The 6924-nt window shown below is 34.0% G+C and overlaps 1 pseudogene; it reads right to left on the bottom strand.

The window, feature by feature from the left end:
- On the bottom strand, positions 2076–2990 carry LOC110268438 (annotated as a pseudogene).

Below are 6924 nucleotides of genomic sequence, written 5' to 3'. Positions count from 1 at the left end.
AATATGGCCAATTAGCTACTACAAAAATAGTCGTAAAGTCATCGCTAATCTGACGCAAAATATAATTTGTGATGGATTAGATACCAATTAGCAACTAATGCTTTCCTCGCTAATTACAAGTCACAGATCAGTGAGGCAAACATAGCAGTCGCTAATTCATCGAAAAATTTTTTAGCTACCGAATAGATAGTCGCAAATTCATCACTAAAGTAAAAGCTAATTCCATAGAGAAATAGACTAAACGGTAGTCACTAATTAGTGACAAACTCTACTGCAGCAGACTCATCGCTAAATGCAAGCTAACTTCATAGAAAAAATGGAATGCATAGTTGACGCTAATTAGCGAGGAATTTTTCGGAACCTATGTCGTCGCAAATTGTCCACTAATATGATCGCAAATCTATCACATTTCGTAGCAAATCTATAGCTAATCTTTAAAAATCCTTAATCAAATTTGTAGGAATTTTGTCGCTAAACCAAAGTTATTCTAAATGAGAAAGTAAAGTTATGAAATAGTCGCTAATTTGCTAGGGAATAATATATAGTCAATTAGTTGCAATACTATCGCAAAATGTCATCTCAAATTCCTTTTAAACTAGTAATAAATCGATAGATATCTCATAAATGTTTCAGTCGCAATAAAGTCTTTAATTTGTCACCATCAATTTTTCTAGAATATTAGTTAGAATGCCAATTTCGTCACTATACTAAAAAAAAAGCTCATTATTTTTTTATTCATTGAACTAAAAGATTATAACGCATACAAATAATTTATCAAAATTATACACGTTTAAAAAAGTTCAAACCATGTTTAATGAAATTAGGTATTGAAGCTTACCCTAATAATAACCAAGCCTTAGGCTTGATCAAATGCCTATTCTATCTATTCAATAGCTCTAAAAAATACGACTTAATTAGTAAACTAATAAAGAGAAAAGCTCAATTACAATATCATATAAAAGTAAGTATTCACTTACTTATTTAGATATGTTTTAATCTGGCTACACAAATGTGATACTGCTTCTATAAAATTCATTATACATTATACATCTAAGTTCCTCATTGCACATTAAAAATTAAAAAAAACTGAAAAATACAAATAAACAACACCTAAAGCTTGGTAGTTGATACAGTGAGATAAATGTATTAAATCACATACTTGCTTCCTCAAAACTATAGGTATCTACATTAGTATCTATGTTTGCAAACATAGTTGGTTGATTTGCTGAGATCCTGGGCAAGGTAGAAATATTATTATATGAGAAGAATCATCTATTTTAATAAACCTGGAGGCATGAGCAAGAAAATGAAAAGAAGATGAGCCTACGCATTAGGTGAATCATTTTTCAAGGAATAGTGCAAGTAAATATATTCCATGTTCAACATGAAGTATATCATAATGAGTTTTTTTAGCCTAATATGTAATGATTTACTTACCAATATAGAAGTTCATGTGCTTACCATTTGGATTTGCATAATGAAGCAGCCAATTTTCAATAATTCTCATCAACATAACAAAACATGTCATCACAAGACAAAAGAAAATGAATTAGAAACGGCAGATAAAAAGCATGACATCAATGCATAAGACTTAACATTAACAAGGAGACATACACATGACATGAAGCAAAGGAAGTAGAAGCATAGTATGGTGAAGGTGTTATCCTATTTTATTATTAGATCTACCATGATGTTTGGACATAAAAATTCAATGTGTTCATTGCAGTCTTTAAGGAGATGTTTGGCAACTTTCAAAATCTACATAACTATGTACTATAAAACAGAACCGGTGATGTAAGAAAAATGAATGCATTTCTTCATCATACAGTTTGGTTTCACAAATGAAAATTAATTGAAAACTACAAAAAGAAATAGTTATCAGCATTGTGTATATACATATATATATATTAATTACTGTTCATCCAATTTTGTTGGGGCGGAAATGGTACGAAGTTCTATATGGCTTATTTTCATGAACCATTTTGTTGTTTTTGATGCCATTACTGATGATGTTTGAGGATGTATTCTCTAATGAATTGTGCTCCATGTTACCCACCTTAAAGGTTAAAGCTAAGGAAGGTCAACAAATTAAAACCTTTATACAGTTAGAAATTAAATTACAATATGCATCTTGCAACACCTAAAGACCGAAGTCCATGCTCAACAAACTTATTAATCACTGCATGAACCTTCTTCCCGACATCTTCTTTGCAGTTGTAAAGGGTTATGAATTAAATCAAAACATTTAAATTATGAATTAAATCAAAACATTTTATCTGTATCCTTCTTGTCCTAAAGAGAGTGGTTTTAGTATATTTACCTCCTTTGGATCAGCAAGCATCCCAACAATTGTAGCACTTATAGCAACCTGATTTTCATCATATAGGCCCTTGCAGTAAGAAGGATAACATACTCCTTCTCAACACCCTTAGCAAATACCTCAATCAAGTTTCTATCAACACTGAGCTTATTCAATGCCAAGGTTACAGTTTTGTCATTGCAGAGGACATCCATCCCAACCATTTCCTCAATAGTCATCATACGTCTCGAGCAATTGAGCAAATGAAGAAGTTACCAATTGCTGTAAGCACTTTCTTGAAGTGTCCAAATTGGTTAGCGCTGTCAACCAAGTGAGCCACTTTACCAAAGAAGGTGTGCACACCAGTGGCAATCACAACTGCTTCTATCTCACCCTTCTTGACTGTTGATCCAGAAAACACTTCATCAGTGGGGTTCTTGGTCACTAGAAGAGATTCTCCTGTTAAAGCAGACTGATCAACACTTAGAGGATTGCCCTCGAGAAGACAAGCATCAGCCGGAATGATATCTCCTAATTTAATGTTGATTATGCCTCCTGGTGTGAAAATTGCAGCATGTTGTTCACTCCAGTAGCCATCTCTTAAAACACGCAATAGAAAAAACAAAACTTGCACTGAACAAATAACAAAGTAACAATAACTAGTTGACCATTCATTTAGATCTAAAATCATTCTAGATTCTGACAAAGAAAATAAGAAATATTTTAAAAGTAAAAGTAAATTTTTCATAAGGTTTTAATTTGTTAAGAAAGCATATGTGACTACATGCGCCAAAAGCAAACAACTTCATCTCGTGCACTGATGAGCGGATAATTTATACGCTTTTTGGCATTATTTTTACATAGTTTTTAGTATGATTTAGTTAGTTTTTACTATGTTTTGATTAGTTTTTATGCAAAATTCACATTTCTAGACTTTACTATGAGTTTGTGTGTTTTTCTGTGATTTCAGGTATTTTCTGGCTGAAATAGAGGGACCTGAGCAAAATCTGATTCAGAGGCTGAAAAAGGACTGCAGATGCTGTTGGATTCTGACCTCCCTGCACTCGAAATGGATTTTCTGGAGCTACAGGAGTCCAAATGGCGCGCTCTCAATTGCGTTAGAAAGTAGACATCCAGGGCTTTTCAGCAATATTTAATACTCCATACTTTGCCAGAGTTTAGATGGCGCAAATTGGCATTCAACGCCAGCTCTCTACCCTATTCTGGCGTTAAACGCCAGAAACAGGTTACAAGTTGGAGTTAAACGCCCGAAACAGGTTACAACCTGGCGTTTAACTCGAGAAACAGTCTAGGCACGTGTAAAGCTTAAGTCTCAGCCCCAGCACACACCAAGTGGGTCCCAGAAGTGGATTTCTGCACTATCTATCATAGTTTACTCATTTTTTGTAAACCTAGGTTACTAGTTTAGTATTTAAACAACTTTTAGAGATTTATTTTGTATCTCATGACATTTTAGATCTGAACTTTGTACTCTTTGATGGCATGAGTCTCTAAACTCCATTGTTGGGGGTGAAGAGCTCTACTGTGTCCCGATGAATTAATGCAATTATTTCTGTTTTCTATTCAAACACGCTTGTTTCTATCTAAGATGTTCATTCATCACCATTCCCAAACTATGAACACGTGACTGACAACCACCTCCGTTCTACCTTCGATTGAAAGAGTATCTCTTGGATTTCTTAATCGGAATCTTCGTGGTATAAGTTAGAATACATTGGCAGCATTCTTGAGAATCCGGAAAGTCTAAACTTGTCTGTGGTATTCCGAGTAGGATTCAGGGATTGGATGACTGTGATGAGCTTCAAACTCACAAGGGTTGGGCGTAGTGACAGACGCAAAAGGATCAATGGATCCTATTCCAGCATGAGTGAGAACCGACAGATGCTTAGCCGTGCGGTGACAGCGCACCTGGACCATTTTCACTGAGAGGATGGATGGTAGCCATTGACAACGGTAATCCACCAACACACAGCTTGCCATAGGAGGAACCTTGTGTGCGTGAAGAAGAAGACAGGGGGAAAGCAGAGATTCAGAAGACAAAGCATCTCCAAAACTCCAACATATTCTCCATTACTGCATAACAAGTATTTAATTCATGCTCTTTTATTTTTCGCAATCCAAACTAATAATTATAATTGATTTCCTGACTAAGAAATACAAAATAACCATAGCTTGCTTCAAGCCGACAATCTCCGTGGGATCGACCCTTACTCACGTAAGGTATTACTTGGACGACCCAGTGCACTTGCTGGCTAGTGGTACGAGTTGTGAAAAGTGTAATTTACAATTCGTGCAACAAGTTTTTGGTGCCGTTGCCGGGGATTGTTCGAGTTTGGACAACTGACGGTTTATTTTGTTGCTTAGATTAGGAAAAATTTTTCTTTTTGGTCTAGAGTCTTCTATTATTGTTTTTGGTTGAAATTTCTTTTTTTAAATCCTTATTTTCTCTTTTTAAATTTTTCAAAAATTTTATAAACTGATAATTGAGTTTTTCTGTTTGAATTTAGTTTCATATTTTAAGTTTGGTGTCAATTGCATGTTTTTGTTTTCTTTTAAATTTTTGAATTTGTGTTCATTGTTCTTTCTTAATCTTCAAGTTGTTCTTGTTTATTTCCCTTATTTGATCTTTAGTTTTCCTTGTTTTGTGATTTTTCTTGTTTTTCTTGTGCATTTTCGAATTATTAGTATCCAAAAAAAAATTTTTTTTTAAATATTTTATATATTAAATACCTTTATTAAAACACTTTCAATTTATAGCTCAATTGGCTAGAGCGTTGTGCTTATGTTCTTGGTGATTGGGTATCCTCCTTTTAAAACTTTTTCAAAAATAATTTTTCTTTGATTAAATCTTGTGTCAAGTTTCAAGTTTGGTGTTTTCTTGTTAGTTCTTATTTAATTTTCGAAAATTTATTTTTGGTTTTCTAAAAATTTTAAGTTTGGTGTTCTTTTTTATGTTCTTGAGTCCTTTGAGTCTTTGACTTTTTGTTCTTCGTGTTTGTGAGTCTTTCTTGTGTTTTGATCTTAAAATTTTTAAGTTTGGTATTCCTTGGTGTTTTTCCTCCAAATTTTCGAAAATAAGGAGCATTAGATCTAAAAATTTTAAGTCTTGTGTCATTTTATTGTTTTTCTCTTTCCTCATTAAATTCAAAAAATTTTTTCTCTTTATTTTAAATTTAATTTTCAAAAATTACTTTTAAAAATTCAGATTTTTATTTTAAAATCAAATCCTTTCAAAATTTAAAATCTTTTTCAAAAATCATATCCAGAGTTTTTCAAATCTTCTCAATTAAGCAATTATTTTCATTTTCAAATTTATTTTTCCCTTGGTTTTCAAAATTTACATTTTAATTTCTAATTATTTTATTTTATTTTATCTTATTATTTTTATTTATCTTAATAATTTGGTTTGTTCTACTTCAATAAAATAAAAACAAAAATATACCTTCTTTGCAATTCACATCAATTTCATTTTATCCATCATGGATCTAAATGGAAATGAACAGTCCAAAAGGACTCTGGGATCATATGCTAATCCCACTACTGCTGCATATGGGAGTAGTATCTGTATACCCCCCATCAAAGCAGGCAGTTTTGAGCTAAATCCTCAGCTCATTGTCATGGTACAGCAAAACTGCCAGTATTCCGGTCTTCCACAGGAAGAACCTACTGAGTTTCTGGTACAATTCTTGCAAATTGCTGACACAGTACGTGACAAGGAGGTAGATCAGGATGTATACAGACTGTTACTATTTCCATTTGCTGTAAAAGATCAAGCTAGAAGGTGGTTAAATAACCAACCCACAGCAAGCATAAGGACATGGAAACAATTATCAGACAAATTCCTGAATCAATATTTCCCTCCAAAAAGGATGACACAGCTAAGGTTGGACATCCAAGGCTTTAAACAAGAGGATGACGAATCCCTTTATAATGCCTGGGAGAGGTACAGAGGGATGCTAAGGAAATGCCCCTCTGAAATGTTTTCAGAGTGGATGCAATTAGACATCTTCTACTATGGGCTTACAGAAGGAGCTCAGATGTCCTTAGACCACTCAGCTGGTGGATCTATACACATGAGAAAAACTATTGAAGAGGCTCAAGAGCTTATTGATATAGTTGCTAGAAACCAGCATCTGTACATAAGTAATGGGTCCTCCATAAAAGAAGAAGCCAAAGCAGTGTCTACTGAACTTGGACCACCAGAACAAGTTGCTGAACTCAATCAACAATTGTGTTTTCTAACAAAACAGCTAGCAGAATTCAAGGAGATGCTACAAGACATTAAAAATGCTAATAAAAATATCGAAGCACAATTGAATCAGACAAAACAGCAGTTATCAAAGCAGATAACAGAAGAGTGCCAGACAGTTCAATTAAGAAGTGGGAAAACATTAAATACCTCAGTTCAGAGCAGCAGAAAGCCAAGGAAAGAACAACTGACAGAGGATGAAGAAAAAATTATTCAAAATTCCTCTGAGGACAGTAAGAGCCCAAAGAGGAACAATTCTGGCGTTCAAACGCCAGAAACAGGCAAGGAGCTGGCGTCAAATGCCCAATGAAAGCTTAGATCTGGCGTTCAAACGCCAGAAACAGCTAAGAAATCT

The sequence above is a fragment of the Arachis ipaensis genome, chromosome B10, assembly GCF_000816755.2.
Source record: "Arachis ipaensis cultivar K30076 chromosome B10, Araip1.1, whole genome shotgun sequence".
Lineage (NCBI taxonomy): Eukaryota > Viridiplantae > Streptophyta > Magnoliopsida > Fabales > Fabaceae > Arachis > Arachis ipaensis.
The sequence above is the reverse complement of the archived record's forward strand: the minus strand, read 5'-3'. Positions and strand labels throughout refer to the sequence as shown.